General features: G+C 44.5%; 1 long non-coding RNA gene across 1 annotated transcript in view; it reads left to right on the plus strand.

The window, feature by feature from the left end:
- Positions 1–6,022: 6,022 nt before the first annotated feature.
- The window catches only part of LOC129382488 (uncharacterized), a 41,316-nt gene continuing 25,752 nt past the window's right edge, over positions 6,023–21,586 (plus strand). The window contains exon 1 of the long non-coding RNA XR_008610575.2: positions 6,023–6,135. This is a non-coding gene — a long non-coding RNA (uncharacterized lncRNA). The remainder of the gene's footprint in view (positions 6,136–21,586) is intronic.

A 21,586-nucleotide genomic window follows, 5' to 3' on the forward strand; every position in this document is an offset into this window, starting at 1 on the left:
AAACACGTTGCCTCGGATAACAAGCATTTTAATTAGTGCAAAACAACGCTAACATAAAGGGACTGGCCCTCAAGTTCCTACGTTATTCAGCGGAAGAATGCTTCTTGGGAGGCTGTTGAATTACATCACACGCCTAGTTCAGAATACAAGTGAGTTCATTTGAACTCTATTTACATTCAAGCAACCGTCAATGGCGCTAGACAATTTAACAATCATTGCATAGCTTCTGCAGCTCAGGTTGAGAGCTTCTTGAGAGCTCAGGTTGAGGCCTTGCGCCCCATAAACTGCTGAAGGGGCCGTGAGGAAGCTACACTGTGGTACTGTTCAAAGGCTATTGATACAATCCACGTGATTTTGGTAAAGGTCACTGTTTGCTAGAATTGAGTGGGTTAGTCATGATTGTTTTAAATTTTAATTACGATGTCTAAATATTTTCCAGATGGTGTACAAGGAGATGCACAAGTGCATTTCAAATCTTGAGGGAGATACAAGATATGCTTTCGCAGTCCTTGTTGCAAGTGTTCAAATAAATGATTTCAAGTTTCAGCACCGTGCTGCTTTGGCTGCGTGTATTTTCACTGGACCAGCCGGTCCTGCGGCCAGTCAAATTAGGAACTAACTGTGACTTGCGACAATGAGCTGAGATCCATGCGAGTTCTGGCCACTTCGTGTCCTGCTTGACGCGAACTTACACCTTGGGATTTCACCTGGGCATGGCTCAACACCAAAGCGGGTGGTCAGTGGTTTAAAGCTGGAAATGTAGCAGGAACATTTTCTGGCTCTAGCTGGAACCACTGAGCCTTCCAGTTGGAATGTCTACTGGTGCCAGCTGGGAATAAAGCACATTCTAGCTGGAAATGGCTTCCCGCTGGAATCTCCGCGCTTTCCAGCTGGGAATAAGATTTCTTCCTCATGGAAATTGTGTTACTTCCAGCTGGGAAAAATTTCCGGTTTCATAAGCCAGCTGGGAATGGAATTCAAGAAGTGCATAATTGATAAAGACGCTTTAAAAAAAATTGCTAAGTTTTGTCCCCAAAACTATCCCCTTACTTCAATCACAAGCGTCTTCGCCAGGTTAATAGAACATCCCATTCATATAGTGTAGCAAAATTTCCATCGTCCATCAGCTTTTTTTCATCCTAACAAACACGGTTTTCGTAAAGACCATTCCTGCGAAACCCAGCTCGCTTCATTCTTGCGCTTCATTCACTCATTCCTTAATAGTAATGCATCCGTGCATGGCCTTGATTTCTAAAAAGCTTTCGATAAAATACCCTATGCTGGTTTACTACTCAAACTCTCACGAATAAATCTACATAAATCAGTTCTTAATTAGATTCCAGCATTTTTAACATACTGTCACCAGTTCATCTATGTTAATACATATTCGTCATCTTTTTCACAAATCTTGCCTGGTGTTCCCCAGGGCGCGGTCCTCGGACAACTTCTGTTCCGAATATATACAAACAACTTACTCCTTCACGTGTTGTCGAAAAATACGCCTGTTCGCCGATTATTGTATTATTTACTGCCCTATAACAGACTCATCCAATATTTCTATCCTCCTCAACGAATTTCAACGAATTTCATCATAGCGAAGACTGGTGTAAAATTTGGTTGATGTATATCAAAGTTAATAAAGCTGTAATAATTTCATTTCACCGTTGTCGCAATTTTTCCACCTTCGAATACACTATAACAACTGTCCTCTACCTTGATCTAACTTAGACCAATCATGTTTAACAAGTTACTAATTCTGCAAACCTCGTCTTAGGCTACATCCGTCGCTATTTATTAAGCTCTTAGCTGCAACATCCTCGTCCGTCCAAAACCTGAATATGCTTGTGCAATATACGACCCTTCTAATAAAGCCTAATTAAAACGCTCTAATTAGTCAACAACCAAGGTACTAGATTCATCTTGAGAGATTAGTCACACAACTCTAGCATAACAGCATTGAAATCACGACTTGATCTACCCGCTCTGGCTCATCGCCGCAGAATATCTCGACTAAATCTTGATCATAAGTTTTCTTTCACTATTTATCACCTAACAACAAGCTCATCGTTCTCGTCCACCGCATGTCTCGCAGCACCCATCCAAACGCCGTAGTTCCTCCACGTGCCCATACTACAACATTTCATCAGTCATTTCTTATTCGCACCGCGCATGACTGGAATTGCCCTTCAAGACACATCGCTACAATCACCGACCTTGCAGAATTCAAACCAGTGATTGAAGAAATCACGGACATCCATGTTAACCCATTGAATTATCATATATACTGTTGCGCATCATTGTTATTTTATTTCCTGTGTCTTGCATTCAGTAACTGACTCGAATTCATTTTTGCCTGTGTACAGATTTTTATTCACAACCATTACGGTTTTGTATTTACTGTGCCCACCCTCCACGTAATATCCCGCACGGGGCCCTTGAGGTATAATAAATAATAATAACAATCACCGCCCAAGCACTCCGTACCGATGGTTAACCAGCGAAGCTGAAACGTGCGGCCCCGGTGTTTATCACTGAGTTAATCCCCACGGTTTCTTAAACGACGGCTTGGTAGGCTGCCGCATCCTCGGTACGCAGTTGCTGCTTGCTGTCGGCTGCACGAGCCTGTTCTTGTGCCCGGGTTGCGGCTCCGGCAAGGCGTACACGAGCTCATTCCCAGTTCTGCTCGCGGGGTTGCTGATTGAAAGCTGCCTGCTCCTCAGCAGTACGTATAACGCGTGGCGTACCCATTTCGGAGCAGGAGAGAAGCTGCTGCGCGCGCGCTCGGCTGCGACGGAGTGCAACGACGCCACTACTGGCGCAGCCAATCACGCGCCTCTCTTTCTCTTTTTTTTCGCGCATGCGCATGGGGTTGCGCCGGAGGAGTTTTTGGCATACAGGGGACAGACGGACGGACGGACGAATTGGCTAGCCATATACAGCTTCGCTGGAAGAATGTAAGCAAAGTGTGGGAGATAGTTCTACTTTTCACTGTCGTTTTTGACGAAGATTAACTTGTTCTTGTTCTTTAGCGATGAAGATGATCTTTCCGGCTTGGCTCACTTGATATTGGTCTTCCTTCTCCTGCTTCAATTGAAGCAGGCGATTTTGTTCGGAGCCCTACCTAAATGTGTACGAACACATTTACACATAGGCATTTAAACACATTTATAGATATACTTTGTCATTTTTGTACCTTAGATAGATAAATTTCTGTCCTCTTGTCTACTTTCTATTTCAGGCAGCATATTTGACTCCGTCGTTAACGGTGCACTGATACGCATCTTTATCTCCATTCTTTCCGAAAGCCTGCTCTGCGTTTTAGTTAAGACTGCACATGTTACGGGTTATGCACAAAGCATAGCCGTGAACGGTCGGGTTATGTCGTTTTGTACGTGCACTTCTCCCGTGAATGGTTTAAAATTAATTTTAAGGGTTCTCGGCCACCGTGGACGAATTCAGACGAAAGATGAATGGAAGCGTGCTCGTGTGCTGCTACATGGAAACAGGTTAAAGGAACGTATAGGTTCAACACTCAAGATTAATCCGGATCTAGCAACTGCGGGGCATCTCACAGCCAGGCTGAGTGCTTTCGAACTAAGGAAGTGTGAAGTCGGACTTTGGTCGTTAATCTTCATCTAAGAAATTTCACTGTGTCATAAGGGCTTTCTAACGGGACCTGTAAGCCTATGTAAATACGTTGTCCTTCTTGACGAGTTATGCTCTTTCGCGTATCGGCTATGCTTCAAGCTTTTGTGTGGGGCAATTCCAGAGATAGCACACTATAAGAACGTGGGCCGATCCTGAAAAATGGTGCAGTCCGATGCTCCTCCTACTCCCCTCACGGGAGGAGCGGCGCGATAGAGTGCCGTGTGCAGTGGCTCCGCCCCACTCCCATCCCCAATTCGTTCAGGAAGACATTGTCTTCGACCGACTTAAGCTTAGACGTTGAATGGCCTTCTTTTTGGGCTCATAAGTCCCATTCGAATATCACGTCGTGTTTTAACAGCTAGCGGCAAGATTTTCCTGCAGTGAACGATAGAAGTGCTTGTTTTTTAATCATGTGCCTTTTTCTCTCTTCTGTTTATTGTACATAGAACGTATTTTCGATACAATAACTGTGTTGTAACATAGTATAATGGCATCAAAGCTCGTTCTCTTCAATCTGAAATTTGAAGATGAAGTACAAGACGCGCCGAATGAACAGACGCACACAAAACAGCCGCTTGCTAGCTCGCTTCTATCGATTATTACAATTCAAGATAACTTTCCTGGAAACAAAGCTGTGACCACGGCTCGAAATTAGCTCATTATCGCGCTCGTTTACATCTGAAAAGACGAGAAATTTCTTTGCCTCTGACAATGAAAATGATGCGTGCGTCTTTCCTGATTAATGTTTCAGGGAACCAGTGGTACACCGCTGAGTGCTTCACGAGTTCGCAATTATTTTACTGCGTTTGTGGTTTACATTATAAAAATTTGAAAGCGCTGGTCGATCAACAAAAAAAAGTGAAAGAAGGCGCACGCTGAATTAAACGCTAGGAGTGAAGGCACGCTTTGCCCAAGGGGAATATGCCGGACTCCGATGCGGTTTATATGTCAGCATGTTTATATTTCGCACTGCAAGTGAATAAAAAAGAAGAAATCGCAGTTTCGTCCGAAGAGCACAAACAGTCATTGTAAGGTTCGTAACAGCGCAACAAAAGACACGGACAAAACAAAAGGTAAAGAACGACGACACGGCGCTGACTCTCAACTGATATTTTATTGATGATACGTTTAACACACACACACACACACACACACACACACACACACACACACACACACACACACACACACACACACACACACATATATATATATATATATATATATATATATATATATATATATATATATATATATATATATATATATATATATATATATATATATATATATATATATATATATATATATATATTTAGGTGCCAGTCCAAAAACCATGACATGCACGACACACAGAGATACACCAATGCAACTGTGACCAACTGACGCATAATCAAAAGTGACAAAGGTAACGCAGTTCCTTGTTAAGAAGAGCGATAGACGGCTCGCTGATACATGTCGTGTCCCTAATCTTTATATTGTAAGCCTCAGCGATTTCTCTTGTCAATTGGCTCGCGGGTTTATAAATGACATTAGCTTTTTAAAATAGGGGCGACAACCATACGAGTTGCGATGCTCCGGGAGATGAAGTGTCGCAACCTCCTTGAAGAGGTAGCTCATGCCCCCTAGGTCGAACATTCACACAGCGCTCGGTTTTCCCACGTGCTCTCTACCACAAGACAATGGAATGGCATATGCAACCTGCTTAACACAAGTGATCGACCAGTTCACATTATTGACAGTGCACTTTCCCTTTACTTGCTCATCCTTCAGCATATTGTCAACTAACTGGAATATGCGACCTATCTCATATATCGCAGAAAAACGAACATCGATGCTGCACCTTGAGCCGACGTTCTTAAGCCCATGCGCCAACTTGTGCACATACGGTACTACTGCGTTTGCCTTTCTTCCTTTAATTTAATTTTGCCACCTTGGCCATTTATACTTTTGACGCCACGAACTATACTTTCACACACCGATGAAACAATCTCTTCCTGATAACCAGCATCCAGTAAACGAGTTACCTGATCAGAAAACGCAGCCTTGGAAATAATAAAACATGACTTATGAACACATAGGACATGTGAGCACGAAAGAGACGTTCTCTTTTCCTTTCTCGCTCCCTCACCTTCGGTGTTGCGCTCACTCGCTCGCGTTGTGGTGGAGAGGTTTTCTGCTCGGTAACAAACATCTTGCTCTAGCCATAGACAGCTTCGCTGTACTATTGTATTGCAGACTACGTAGTAGTTAAGTGATACTCTATTGCCTTGCTATGTTTTAGAGAGCAGTATTCAGGTGTCCGATCCTGGGTTGAGCATCGGTGTCCCTCGGCGTAACCGCGCGAATGCAGCTGGGCCACAGCTGCCACGTTCATCGTCGTCTTCTTCCACAGCTGGCACCGATGCCGCTCATCATGCCAGCGTACCCATACTGCCCCTCCTTTGCGAAGGCACTGACGGCACTGACCCACAGCCAGTCAATGTGGTGAGTTTGGGCGCAAATTATTTGCCTCAGTATACTGCGAAATGAAAACGCGTATACAGCTGCACTCAAATTTTGCACAAGGGAGTATCGTAATCGTCCTACATAATTTTCGCGCTGATTGTAAAGCGAAACATTTTTTCCCGGCGACTTTCCCGCTGCCGCTGGCTTTTGTCATGCCGAATATCTCATACAAAGGATGGCACTCCTACCTTTACTAACTCTACTGTTGATCATTATTGGGTCGTCGTCGTACACTGTCATCCGTGCGGCTGCTACGAGTAATTGAAAACTTTCACAATTGGCGGGCACCGAACATGGTACCAATAAATGTTGGGCACATTGCAAACAGAAGTAGTCTACGGCGGCAAGTGGCACACTCAAACGTGGACATGAGATATAGCGTCAACATGCTGTAGTCGTCATTGTCGCCCTTGTCGTCGACACACACTCGTTGTCATACAGCCGTCGTCAATCAAGCATCATCATACTAATGTTGCAATCGTCAATGTCGTCATACCATTGTAATCGTTTTAGCATCGTCGTCTCATTGCCGTCGTAGGAGGAGGAGTAGATTTTAATGAAGAGAAAGGAGGAGAGGTCGGCCTGGAGAGCGTGTCTCTAGCCTGCAACTCCTCACTGGGGAAACGGGAAGTGGGAAATACAAGGAAAGGTAGGTGGCGGCTGATTATGTTATGGTACAAAGAGATACTATATACACGTTATCCACTATGCGGATGCGCACTGTAGGCGCAATACACACAAGGATAATCTTGTCCATGTCGTAAACGAAGCCATACCTATGGGTTCGTTTACTATGGCTTGGGTGAAGCGCACTTTCAGTTTTATGCCTCGTGTTTCCCCTGTTACTGAAAAGCTTACGCAATATACATTTTTTTTATTTTCCTTGATTATGCATATTTTCGATATGTTCTGCCCATTAAGAAATGGAATAAACTATTTATGGAGTACTTATGCGTACCGTCATTCCAGAGTTAAGCGAACCAGTTCGTAGGGAAAATGTGTCGAACTGAGACGTGTGGCCTGGAACATCCTTCCTGGAGCAGCTGGAACATCCTTCCTCACAAACACCACTGAAAGCGTCGCCTAAACAGTTTCCCACAGAACGAGATATTCGCGGGTTTTTGGAGCGAAACTCTGAGCCTCTTCCTTCAACATTCGCTTTACTACTACTGCTGTCTTGCCAAATAGCTCTTACGCAAAGCGGCACTCCAATCTTCACTGCCATATGACTGCGATCTTTCCTCTGTTGTAACGTCGGGGTGGTTGTACCATCGTCGTTATTCTGTTGTGGTGACTGCAAGTCATCCTTTGCCGTCATGCCTTTGTCATGCCGCCATTGCCATCTTTCCATCACTGTCATTGCCTCGTCGTCATTCCCGCTTCGCCATTCCATTCACATTATGCCGTATTTGTCGCGCCATTGTAGACGTATCGTCGTTTCCAGTCTAGAGTGGTCATGCCTTTTCGGTGATGCCATATTCGCTCTGTCGCAGTCATTCTGTTGTTATTCGTCAATCCACTATCGTCATGCCCTAGTCAACAAGCCGTCGTGATCAGAAGATTGTCGGCATGCCGTCGCCGTCGCACTACCGCAATCATTTTGCCGTCGTCATCCCATCGCCACGCCGTGATGATCATACCGCCATCGTTATTCTGTCATCCTCAGTCCGTCGTCGTCACTGCGAGTCATAAGTCACAGTCATGACGCCGGGCCGTTCCATCATTGCCAATCTGTATTAGCGATTCCAACTGTCGTCATAGTTTTGTCGTCAGGTCACGGTCGTCATTTAGTCATCGTCATTCATAATTCATCAACTCTTTGCCGTCATGCCGTGTTCGACACACTGCCGTCCTCCTTCCAACACCGTTATAATATTGTCGTCATGCCATCGTCATCATACTGTTGTAACCGTTTTACCATCATCATCATATTGTGACGTCGTCGTCGTCGTCATATCACTGACGTCTCACCATAGCCGTCATCCAATGACCGTTACGCCACTGCCGTTATCGAGACGTCGTCTTGCAGTCATCACCATGCCGTCGTGGTCGTTCTATCGACCTTATTCCTTCGTCAGCATGCGTGGCATGTGCTGATCGAGTGCCGCATGTTTATGTTGAGCGATGCGTTTCCCACGGGAAATGTGCCCAACTGTGTCATGTGGCCTCTACATAAAAATTATATTAGGGAATTTTACGTGCCAAAACCACGATCTGATTATGAGGCACGGCATCTACTTGCGAACGATCACCAAGCAGAAACAGCGTTCTTCACAAACATCAATGAAACCTTGCTTAAACCGATTGGCGAAGATCGAAAGATCCGTAGATATTTTACAGCGAAGCTGTTTGTGGCCAGGGTTCCGCGCATTTTTCGTGTCCGTCAACAAATCTGCGTGAGCAAAAACTATCATCATCAGTAATGACTCGTGTTACAGCTCGCGCGTTCGTCGTCGTCGTCGTCTTTCACAGCTGGCTCCGTTGCCGCTCATCCTGCCAGCGTTCCCGTACTGCCTCTCCCCTGTGAAGGCGCTGACGGCACTGGCTCACTGCCAGTCACTGCGGTGATTTCGGTCTGAAATTCTTTGCCTCAGTATATCGCGAAATGAAAGCATGAATGTACACAACGAATGTATCAGACTAATTAACGCGGACGTATAAACATAAATGTATGTGTGTATTTTTCGACACAATGACAACCGATCAAGACAATAAATATGTTCGTACCGTCGTTCAAAATTATGTGTCACCTCTTTGTCGAGCGCTACTCAGCTTCGCTGGTCATCCACCTTTAGAAAGTTGAGTGGCTCATGATTTATATATTTTATAGCTTCCGCAGACATCTCTTATTGTCTCCTGATGGCATGTTACTGAGGGAGCAGAAATAATTATCAACACTTTGCATATCTTTTATCGGACACTTAACACGCACTGTGACTCATATACAGCAGCTTTTCACGCATACCCATATTTCAAGTGCCATATCTATTTCGGAACAGAAATATCAAATCAATAATGTCGTTAAAGTCCAGGGATGGACTATTGTGTTGTTTGCTCACCTATTTAGCGATTTCTTTTAAGCGTTAGTTTATTTGCAACGTTGATCCAACAAAGCCCCCGTATAAGAATTGAAGACGCTAAAACATCAGATGGAGCATGTAGGTAATGAATCGGCTTATATCTCCATCTGTTCTCTAGAAATGTTTCAGTGGCCGGCGCTATTCTGTATGGAATTTCACGTACAAAATATCATGCTTTTCTGAAAATGAGTATCACCGAGGACAGTTGGCCAAGCGAAAGACATTTGCCGAAGAACTCAACAGAGAGAAGGAGAGAGAAGCAAAGAAAGGCAGAAACGTTAAGCAGATGCACGTCCTGTTTGCTACCCTGCGCTGGGGAAAGGGGCTAAAGGTGCGAAAGGAAGGAAACAAGGGAAGGTAAAAAGCACTAGTCACGTGAACACTTGAAGGTGGGCACTGAATCTGCCTTAGGTACCGTAAGCAACGACGTCTTTTCGTTCCGCGCCAGTGAGACGCTCGGCCATAGTATTAGGATCTCTGCTTCTAAGAATGGTCTTGTCTTTTACTACTTACTCATATTTAAACGAGGAATAATTCATGGAGGTCGCTATGTACAAACGTTACCGGAAACGAGGTGTTATCTCAAGACCCAAAGCTTTATTGCAGTTGGCATTTAAACCAGCTAGACGCATTATACTCAACAACGCACAACATACAGCGCTGCGCGTTGTCTCAATTGTCTTGTCTGTCGTGTCGTTGTGCCTGCCTTACAACATATTAGAAAATGACCTATGAACACGTCGATATAGCTACTCTTATTGCCGCAAGAGATCTACAGTGACCGAGAGAAAACAAGCAGCCGAAGTAAGCGGCCAGCGAAGGCCGAGAGAAAAAGCTCATTTCGTCAGAGGGCGACGCAGCCCGAAGAGTAGGGAGACACATCTTAGGGCAACACCAGCTCGCCTAATTCCCGGCGTCCTCTGGAGGCAGCGGTGGGCGGCAAGTACGCGCTGGAGCAGTTTGCTCTCCTGATCAGCCATTAGAAGGGGCGCGTACGAGTGGTCTTTGCCGACGCGCATTTCGCGCTGCGCCTTACACGAATGTTCGCTGCATTTGGAGCTGCTCTTCCATATTCGTCGCACATACTAATGTGGTCCCATAGAGAGTCCTTTGAGTCGCCGAAAGATAGCACTTCTCGCAGAAGGACCACTGTCGTGTCGCCCTTCTGTGTATTTAAGTATACTTCTCACTTTTTTTCTCCGCGTACTTTCTTCATTGTTCGGTTGCTTATTTTTGGCTTGACTTCCCTCTCTCCTTCCTTCTCCTTCTGTCGAACTGTACTTAGGATTGAACGTTTGTCCAACGGACCGCAATGTTTGCCTTGCTCCCGACCTCTTGTTTTTCTTTGCCGCACAGCAAGAGTGTACACGTACAAGAACCTCATTGCCTGAGGAGGTCGGCTCGTGCCTAATTACCTGTATTTGGGAAAAGGCGAAGCCAGTAGAGTACCTTGTATTTCTCACGTGACATTTTTTTCTTTACATTCCTATTTATGTGCTCGCCCTTTGACTTCTGTTTCTTTTCGAGGTGCGAATGTGTGCTTACTGTAAATGGTGCTTCGCGTTTTTTTCTGGTCGTTGTTAAAGCTGCTCTAGTTATTTCCCTTCTGTTGCCAGTAATTGACAAAGTAAACATAACGTCTGTTGCTGCAGCGCATGCCGACGCTAGATCGCAATAATTTTGCCGTGACAGTGCGCTGCATCCTAAAGCACTACGACACATGCGTAATGGTATTCACAGTTTCGTGCACAACTTCTCAGTTCGCAAGTAGCTGCTGTAAACGCTGGCATACACAATTCGACGCTGCTTGAAGAAAGAGATAATATAGCTTTCTGTGCAGTGTTTGCGGTGCAATGTTTATGGTACAGTGCTTTCAGGTCCAAGATTACGCATTGCTTGAAAGGGAAGGTTAGAAAATGCAGAAATATTTTTTTCAGATATCTATAAACTCGTAATATCTATAACTTCGTAAACGCCCCACAGACCAGTTATTGCTGTCGCATGACTTTTAAATACGCAGTCCGTACAAATCTTATAAGACTGATATACAAATAAGTTTACGACCAACATATACGATACTAGTGGACTGTATAAGAAAAGAGACGTGTTATTAGGGTCCCTTAGCATAGCAATCGCTTTATATAGCAGCCACAATAGTATTGTGCACACCTGCCTAAGTTTTCTTGCATAAAACAAAGTGATTATTAAACTATGGCTTTGGAGATAATGTTTGCTATTAGCACAGCTGACTGTTGTATGACGAGTGGGGTGAAAACGTGCTAGGTAAAGGTTTCACTAGGACAGACGAGGAGAAACTGAAAAGACTAGCAGATTCTCCGCATATAAAGCTATGTCCGCATCTGGAATCCGTGGCGTTGGTGCTTCCACTTGCGTTGATAAGATGAGGGCGCGAGCTTCCTATGACTACAGCCTGACAATTTGAACGCGATATAGCGTTACGGAGCCCGGGTCACAGAAAATTCCGCGTCGGCCTCCCGCGGCGGCAAAAGAAGTTTCGAACCACACATAGCCAGCCCGCTCATGTGACGCAAGGAATTCACTGAAGTAATTAAATTTCTCAAGCTAAAATACGCACAGGAATCGTAAACTACGACTTGCCAACAAGCTATACACATGATAGCTCTCTGATTGTAATTTAAATATACGAGAAAACATCATTCTATTACGCGAAAACTCAAACAACTCCCCTTTCCAGTGTTTCTACAACCAACAGACCGGAGACGGCGGCCGCCATTTGCGCACGCCGGCGGGTAAATATCTAGAGTTCACGGAGCAGCGCGCCCGCTTCCTTGAATAAGTTCCAGAAGGCGCTCCCCTCCGAGTTTCGGGTTTAATCTCTCATACAAACAGGCTGGTACAGTAGTAGAGAAGCAGCTTCGACGTTTATTTTATGCGGACCACATCGTGTTGTTAGCTAACAAGCAAAGTGATTTGCAACGTCTGGCTGATATCTGTGGACAGGAAAACGAGAATGTAGGTTTGAGATTCAGCGTTAGAAAATCAGGTGTTATGGTATTCAGTGAAAACAGTTAATAGACAGTGACAATACAGGGCCAGGAAATACCCTGGGTAAAAGAATATAAATACCTTGGCATATGGATAAATGAAGTCCATATATATATATATATATATATATATATATGTGGAAACACAGGAAAAAACAATAACAGTAAAGGGGAAGCGAAATGCAGCCATGGCGAAACAGAGTGCTCCGGTGATACAATACGTACGAGGGGCTCCGGGGTACGTGGAAAGGTGTAATGGTTCCAGGACTTACTTTTCGAAATACAGTTGCTTGCTGGAAATCAGGGGTACAATCAGGACTCGATGGCAACCAAAGGTCAGTGGGACGCCTCACATTGGGCGCTCACGGCGAGACTACGAATGAAGCTGTGCAGGGTGATATGGGCTGGACAAATTTTGAAGTGAGGGAAGCTCACACTGAAATTGATTATGAAGAACGACTGAGGAATATGAAAGAAAGTAAATGGGCTGGGAGAGGGTTGAGATATCTGTACAGGAAAAACAGGGATTCACATTGGAGGAAAAGAACTAGGAAGCTTGCCATCAAGTATGCGGCCTGTAGGGGGAGCAACACAGCAACAAAGAACGTCAAGCGGAAAGTCAGAGAGGCTGAAATAATCTCATGGATGGCGGCAATGGAAAAGAAACATGCAGTGAGTAACTATTTAAGAGGAAAAAGACGAAATCAGGAAAGAAACAATTTATGATAACTCAAAGGGAAGCTCATTACTTTTCGAAGCGAAATCAGGGTCGCCTTAGAACACTCACTTATAAAGTGAGATATAAGAAGGAAGAAGAAGCGTGTGCGTGGGACAACGGTGGAGCATGTTTTATTAGAATGTGAGGACATCTATCTGCCTAGCGGTCGATTTAGGCACCACTGGCCTACTTGAATCCCTTGGTTTCAGCGAGAGCAGGGGAAAAGTAAATATGTCCGCAATAGAGATTAGTAAGAGGCGATTTGAAGATCGGTGGAAGAAAAGTAGGGAAACGAGAAAGAACGGAGACGTACAAAAACAAAGTTCGCAATAGGGGATAAAAAATTTTGGTTTTGGGAGTTCCTCGTGGTTTTTTTTTATTTCTTTTCTGTTTTTCTTCTTTAAGCTAGGTAGGACATTAGACAGTATAATAGCAAGAGATTGGTGGCGCAACCTACCGATCCATTCCAAAGGGGACGCTAATAACATCCATCCATCCATCGCGGCCCCTTCAAGAGGCCGCGCTTCGACCAGAAAGCCCGCCTTCTTGCATAGCGTCCGCCGCGAGCGTTTCCCGGTAAAGATTATGGTTACCTACGCTGCACTTACCGGGTATCGTGAGAAGCACTCAGAAATCTTTGAATGCTATCGCGTTTCACTCTTAAAGGCGATGCTTAAGTGTCCTCCAAACTTTTTTTAACATGTCTCAAATTTTTTTAAAAAGGACTGTCACCAGCGGATTCGGTCACCGACAGCTGCTTTCGAACGGACCTGCTTTAGTGTTTTAGAGTAAATGCAATGTTACGTTGTCGATTGTTTTACATAGTTTTCTATAGTTTTAGACTTATGCCAGCACACTCGATAGCTGACGTAGATCATATATTAGGCTATTTTGCCGTCGGAATTCACATATTGGTTGAAATCTTGCTATTGCGCTGGAATGCGTCAATTGAATGTTCTTTATGTGACGTTCAGAAGCGGGTGAGCTGGTATGGCTATATTTCTTGGCGTACAAAGCCGGGAGAGAGGTGCGATGTTGTCACTTTGTTGTTGCTAAGAGCTTTAACTTTCGCTGGTTGGTTCGTTTTCTAGCTCTGCTAAAAAACTCTTTCACCTAGTTGTGCTCTGCGTTAGTGCTTCTGAAATGAGCTATCTTCCTTGCGTGTGGTCAGCGTACGATCAGCACAAATCAAAAAGTGAACAAAACGTAAATGACCAGAACAACAGTGCCGCGTCCCTATATGGAAGTGTGACGTGTTCTCGCCCCATAGCCGGTTTCTGAGCGAAGCATTATCCTAAATAAGTCTTGTGTATTTGCAATTAAACCACTATCATAAATGCAGGCTAATTGGCGTGTGTAACCACGACTTATTTTCGAATTGTTCGCGCTACAATTTCCCTTGTGTCGCGATCGTTAGCACTAAAATGGCGATCCTTGCCAGCTGATGTTTCTGTATCACCCGCTTAAGGTACTCACGTGAGCGGTAGGATTCTGTCAATTACTCTCTTGCGTAAACTAAGTCGTCATATTTTGTAATCGCGTGCGTCATAAAGTTCATTTTTTTATTACTTATTTACTCATTTTTTATCTTTTTGCGGGGCGCTGCTACGGGTTTTCTTTAGCTCTTATCGGTGCATGGGTTTCCGGGCTTCTTTCTTTCTTTCTTTCTTTCTTTCTTTCTTTCTTTCTTTCTTTCTTTCTTTCTTTCTTTCTTCCTTCCTTTCTTTCTTTCTTTCTTTCTTTGCTGAGACATATTTTTCGGTATTATATTTTTCTACACACCTCTCTTAGGAATACTGCACAATGGTGAGCTCGAGGTAAGACTTATTTCATAAGATAAAATTCATTAGCAGTTTGCACCGAACAGCTTACTGACAGAAAACAGAAGTATTTGTAAAGTAAAGAATAAAAAAAATTTATTTACATAAGATAGGAATATAAGTGCGCTCATTTTATTTGGCAAGGAGCAACCAGCGCGACACATTCACAGGTATAGACATGCCTATAAGAACATGCGAAATAAGAAGAAAAAAGAAGCAAACTGAGGAACAACTTTGTTTATGTTTCCGAAAGTACGTTTTGCAGAGCCGCATATAACTAGCGACAACTTGGGTTGGATGAAGAAAAACTTCGTGAGATTTATTATACGATGCGAAACCTTTTTCCATTGCATTAAGTTTTCCCCAGAAGTACGCTAAGGCAGGTTTATTGAACGGCACGCTGCCCATTTGCTGCCCCTAAGGAGAACAGAACGGAGCACAAATTTACACAAGTGCACACAGCAATAAAAAGACGTCGGTCACCTTCACTGCGTTAAAGAGCAGGACTTCTATGTTTGCCCTGAACTCGAGATTGCTTCAGGAAGCGGCTGCAACTCAAATACGGAAGTGAAGGGATAAGATGGCGCGTGGCTGCTGTGGGACTGTTTGCTGCGTGAAGACCCACTCGGCTGTTTCTCTGAGACGACACAATGTGCTCGCCTGAAAAGCCTTTGTTTTGTGATTTCTTAAGGGAGTGGTAGCTGCGTCACGCGTGACGCTGTAATATGCTGACCAATCAGGAAGGAGAAGGCTTAAAACTCGTGCTTCTTCTTACAAAAGTTCCGTATTACTAAACATAAAGGTGGATTCGAGAAACAGAGACTGACTTTTACTGACACATAGTCATTGCAGCGGCGGAGATAAGAAGCTGCGTGACAATAGCGAGTACTAATACAAACTAACACACTTTCTCTAAATAAAATTTCAATTAAGGAAATAATTAATTGCACAAATATTGCCATTGCTGTAATTGAAGAATGCAAGTCAGGCAGTACTTGTATTCTTATAGCCTATAGAACTCCTAATTCGATTTGCTTTCTGTCACATAGAGATCGACACCTGCGAATGCGTTCATTGCTTGTTGATGCTTACTGATTCCATGCTAGCTACCAATGATCACACAGGAAGTACAATAGGCCTACTGAAGACACTCGAATTCAGGTGATATAAAAAATGTCGATGTCAGGGTCGTTCTCTGGTTAATTTCTGGACGTAGTTTGAGCAAGGGCAACATTCTGAAAAACATTGATTCACTTACCCTTCTATACTGTATGTCACCGATATAGGAATCATAAATAAACTAAGAGCGAATTGAGCCTACCAACAAGATAAGAATTCATGAGCTTGTCGGAGCACCATAGCTGCAGAAGCAGCGCTTAGTTTGCCTTCAGGAAGAAAGAAAGAAGGAAATAAAAGAAAAGCGTCTTGTTCCACACGACAGTATCGCGGAACAGTGCAGGCAATGAAAAGCTGCCGCTTTCTTTATTTTTTTTTATTTGCTGACATGCTATACAAACAGGCGGAATGATTTTTGTCTCTGTTGGCTGGAAGCAAGGTTTCTGTCAGGTTTGCGACGCGGATCTCGGCTGACGTAAACAAATTGTTTTCTCTTGCCGAGACACGACGCGTGTTCCCGTGTTGCTTGCAGCAGCTTGCACATGGAGATCCGAGCGTTTTTGTTTTGGTATTGTCGCTCATCTGAACCTTTCAATAGCTGTCTTTTCGAGGTAAATAACAGCTTTATTTGCGTTCATTGGATGCAAAAATATTATATAAATAACAATGGGGCGAAAACAGGACGCGATGATTAAATTAAGGGAGTCATGACAAGCGTAGCCAGCGCGTCGACTGTCCGGAGGGTGAAATAAATCACTCTTTTGTTTCGCTCTTGCGTTCCTTGCAGATGTGTTTTTTTTCACTATGCAACTATTCAAATACGCTCTTTTCATAGCCACCTATCGAGTTGCCGGTCGATGTTTAATATATATTGTCACGGTGGTGTGACGGCGAAGAACGAGAAATACTACCGAGGGTGTGAGTTAAGACTCTTAACTTTGTGAGGGATAAACTTCAGCCAAGAAAAACACGCAGAACCCAAATTAAAGCGATAGCAGCGAGCATGGTGGCTGGTCGTTCAATATCGATGCACGGTTGAAGCAGTTCAAATCTAATCAGATATTAATACGCACATCATCTCGCACTGCAGACAATCTCGCTGGTGTCCGCGTACATTTGACAATCTATGGCACTATTGCCGTCGCGCGCCCAATCTGATTAGTCAAGAGTCTTTCTGTATAGAATTTAAGACAATATTAATGAAATTTATAACACGGAATGCGCGTCTTCAGCCGAGAAATAAGTCAATGAGGGTGATAGTCCCGTGAAAAGCGGTCACCGTCAATAAGTAAAAATGTAGGCCTGATATTATCACAGAGGCGATGTCTCTATTTCTCGCACATCGAGGCGCGCATTTAGTCTGTGTTCTTTCGTTCGGCAAAAAAATTAGGAAATGAGACAAATTCTTGAGTTTTACATGCCGAAACTATGATGAGGCACGCCGTAGTGGACTCCTGGTCAGCTTTGACCACCTGGGGGTTCGTTAACGTGCACCCAATGAACAGTCCGCCAGCGTTTCTGCATGCAGCCCCAGCAGAAATGCAGCTGCTGCTGCCGGGATCGAACTCGCAACCTCGAGCTCAACAGCTAAACGGCATAGCGACTGAGCTATCGCGGTGGGTTCGTGCTCGGAAAAATGTAAGCTTCGCTTCGCCAAGTCACATCCAATAACGATACCGAACACGTGCAAATCAGATCGACACCTGACGTAATGTCAACGTACGAGCGGCTTGCCGCGCACAGTTTACCTGGGTAACGGAAGGGCTTTCAGCTTGGCATATTACTCCCTCGCATGAACCTTGCTGCAAATGGCGTGCTTAATGCCTGTCCTTGCGGTCATGGGATCGGTGCACAAGAAAGCAAAGTCCTTCCCTTAATATTTGCTTCCCCCTGCTTGGAGGAAGCCTAATAACGAGTACCACTGATAATGGAACGGCCACTAGTATTTAAAGACAACAGTTAAAAGGCATCTAGTCGTTAACCTAAGCACCAACACATGTACGATGAGCTTTTTATTTTTGTTGTGGTAATGCGAGTGGGATATAATTGAATCTTTAGCACAAGAACATAATGCTTTCCTTAATATTACGACATCAAGCCACGTGGATTGCAGCGAAAGAGAAAGAAATCCCTGCCAAGAAAAACGTCCAGGTGCATAGTTAGACAGGTATCCTTCGCACCCGAGGTTCGCACTTTGTTGCGCAGCTGATTCGTATGGGTCGATGCGAAGGGATGTTTCAGAAATATGGGGCACAATTTCTACACAATTAGCGCTAGCTCTTGGGCCAGTTGGTGCCTTATGAACTTAATATCTTAGAAGCCTTTCACATTGGAAATGAGAAAAAATACTGGGCCACTGATAAGTGTTTCTGTTTAGCCGACAAGGAACGTGCTTACCTATCAGGTAGTGCTGGGTCCCAACACCACAACGGCTTTAATTGGACGTTTGCCACGAGTCAAACCACCACCCATCCATCACCGCCTATCCAGAGGTCAACGCAGCGTGGACACCAACTCTTGACGGGTCCCACAAAAGGACCTCCCCCCGCCCTATACCTGGAAGCCTGAGCGAAGGATGAAAAGGAGGGGAATAACGTCGACTACCTGAGAGGTGCAGGTTCCTTTCTTGCCACATATCCCAAACCAGTCTATTCGGAGGCGGAGTTACTGTGGGTTATAGCGAGCATGGACGTGGTATCGCAACCGAGTCGACGATGGTGATTTGATTCTGTACAGTCTTCAGCTTGCCTAGTCGACTCGCCTATAGTCAAGACGACAGGATTAAAAGCGGAGACTTTTCGAGAGTGAGGACAGAGGGTCCTGACGTGAACTTGGACGTCTAACTTGCTCCTGCATGGAGTGGCCTTCCTTACTGGAACCGTGTAACTAAGCGAATAAACCCTTTTCACTTCATTTTCTACAACCTGACGTAGCAGACGATGGGCTTGGTGGGTTCCTTGCCCTAACGCCCCCTTAAGCCGCAACAGTGGGTAAAAGGTGATAAAAAAAAACTCACATTGATGCACGGGTCTTGGGAGGCGTAGTTGCGCATGCGTCAGAGATCATGTGCGGCAATGTGAATTCAGATGAAGTACAGTTGAAAGTCCAGCGTCCATCCGTGTATAAAGCCTTTTCGTTGTATGCGCGTCTTTTGTGTTTCGCTGGTACCCTTTTCTTCAATTTACACACAATATATGATTGAATCAGTTTGTATGACTCACGCTTCCTTTCCGACTATGCTATATAACATGCCTTTACAAGCTGGATATCTCACATAACTTAATACTAGCCTTTAAGAAAAGACAAAACGGCGTATCTGCGGCAACAAAATTAGTTGCTCATGCTTAGTAGTCCAGTAACGTATTGCACTTTTTCTAGCGCTATACGCTCGTGAGAAATACGTTTTCATTACTAATATGAGAAACAACTTCGCGCATTAAAACGATGGAGCTTCGTGTGCTGTTCGGAAAAGCGCCCATTCTCATTGCCATAAAATCTAAGAACCACCTTTCAATTTCTGCGTTTTTTTTTTTCACGTGGTGTTCATACAGAAGTCGAAGTTAGCGTAAGGTAGCAGGATTATCCCGCTCCTCTTCCTCAAAAAAAAAGTATGACAGAAAAATAAAACATCGAAGTTAAGGAAGGCTTCCTTTTTGTGTGTCTTCATTTCCCATACTCAACTTTATCTCGCCGCTAATTGTCCTATTTTTCTAACCAATTCACGTATTGCAACGCATGGCTTCTGCAATCGTATGTATATGCTCAACCTGACAGTTTATGAAACAGGCACGTGACTCCACAGAGCAGGTCAGTCACGTGGATTAAATTGTATTACGAGCACGATGAACCTGCTCGTAGTCGCAGAGTGGACGCGTGTAGACTCACGCTAACCGTGTTGATCACCCGCCGTGGTTGTTCAGTGGCTATGGTGTTGGGCTGCTGAGCACAAGGTCGCGGGATCGAATCCCGGCCACGGCGGCCGCATTTCGATGGGGGCGAAATGCGAAAACACCCGTGTACTTAGATTTAGGTGCACGTTAAAGAACCCCAGGTGGTCGAAATTTCCGGAGTCCTCCACTACGGCGTGCCTCATAATCAGAAAGTGGTTCTGGCACGTAAAACCCCATAATTAAATTAATTAAATTAACCGTGTTGATGGCGTGCGTAAGGTTTACTGCAGTCCATAGTGAGTGCGAAACTACAGAGTAAACGTATGGCCATTGCCTCGAAGCGCATGGCTCTAGCCATTCGAGCACATCGCCTGTGGAGTCTCACCATTCACTCCACGCTCCGGCGCGTTGCTCTTCCCCTGCCGTAAGACTGCACTACCGACAACTATTTTTTTCTTTTACTGTTTAGCCGCTGTTTCTTGACCAAAGAATGCAGTGGCTGACACGTCGGCAGTTCCTTGCTTTTCGGTGGTTGTACTGCCTTGTGCGTGAGGCCTGCGTTGTACTAAAGTGATGGCGTGTGGTGATAGCTTGCCAGGCACGTTGGTTAGAGCCGCAACTGTTCGGTGTCACGTAATTGACGCGGGAAATTCTTTTGACGGTGCTTTCGTTAATCTGTGTCGCATCGCAGAAACTGCAGATTGCGCCGTTCTGTTTGGGATGTCATATCCCTCTCTGCAACATTCATTTGGCAGTTCACGGGCGTTTGTGAAAAATGTTGTATTGGTATTCAATGCACTCATTTCCTCTACTGCTATCGTACTTGAATAATGCTGCAGTGGCTCAGTGGTTTACCGCGTTGTGATGACAAACACGAAGTCGTGGGTTCAATTGCCAGCCGCAGGGGACGCTTCGGGGCAGAGTGCAATAACGCTCCGCCCTCTTATACCTTCAGTGCACGTTGAACAACCATGGGTGATCAAAATTATTCTAGAGCCCTACACAGTGTATACGCTGTCTCTCATTGGCCGCCGCGTAGCTTCTGAACGTGAAACTACACATTTATTTTAAGATAATTGTTTAAGAATCTTTTAAGCACTGGAAAAGAGATGGAAAGGAGAGGGATATTGTAGTTCTGAACATTTGCCACTACATATAAAAACAATTTAATCCATCATGACTCGTATGTTGTCACCGGCACCACTGCCACTCACCTTAACTTTCTCCCCTCAAGTTTCTCGTATTGCCATCGGTGGAAGAGACGTACAAGTAGAGACCAGAAGAATGCGAGTGTTCATTACACCAGTGGGTACATTTGTTGTCGCGCACATTCAGCAGCATTGCGTCCCGTCTGCCAAGAAGCTCAGTGTTATAGTAATTAATAAACAGTTTTAAGACGGCTAATTACAGTTCACATCAGCTTGCTTGAAAGATATCACTAAATTGAAATCCCTTTTGGCTAGCTAAGCTCACTTCCTCAACGCGTTTTGCTCCAAGGAGAGAAAACGGGGCCGTTCTCACCAAAAACTAGTATTTCGATGAAATTGCATTTTCCAGCTAATCGCGATGCCGGATATATTAGTAGGCAAGACAGCCTGCCAATGGCGAAGAGCACTTAAGAACAAAACAGCTTTATAAATTTGGCCAGCTGGTTGCGCACGTATAAGTGAATGTACAGTGCTCAGCGATCGAAACGCTACAATCAGCTTGCATGACTGACGGCGCTTCATGCGACAACGGTGTGTTCTGGAGACGCCAAACCTATGAATTAAGGTACACG

The sequence above is a fragment of the Dermacentor andersoni genome, chromosome 6 (genome assembly GCF_023375885.2).
Source record: "Dermacentor andersoni chromosome 6, qqDerAnde1_hic_scaffold, whole genome shotgun sequence".
Taxonomy (NCBI): Eukaryota; Metazoa; Arthropoda; class Arachnida; order Ixodida; family Ixodidae; genus Dermacentor; species Dermacentor andersoni.